A 301-nucleotide genomic window follows, 5' to 3' on the forward strand; every position below is an offset into this window, starting at 1 on the left:
AATAAACCGTTATTATGGACAAAAACATCGCAGTGATGAACATTATTTAGGCCAACATTTCGCATGATTTCCCGCACTCAAACGAAAATTAATTTAGCAAATATTACGCTCCAAATTATAACCGTTTGATCATAATTTAATCCATATTCCCGTGCATTCGTATATGTGACCATAAAAGAGGGTATGATTATTGTTTTTCTTTTTTCAAAATGTATGAGATCTTATCTGTTTATGTGATACAGACACGCGCAAAAGTAGCAATAATAATTATAAAAAATACGTATGCAAATCAGATATATGT

This window comes from Penaeus monodon, chromosome 21 (genome assembly GCF_015228065.2).
Source record: "Penaeus monodon isolate SGIC_2016 chromosome 21, NSTDA_Pmon_1, whole genome shotgun sequence".
Lineage (NCBI taxonomy): Eukaryota > Metazoa > Arthropoda > Malacostraca > Decapoda > Penaeidae > Penaeus > Penaeus monodon.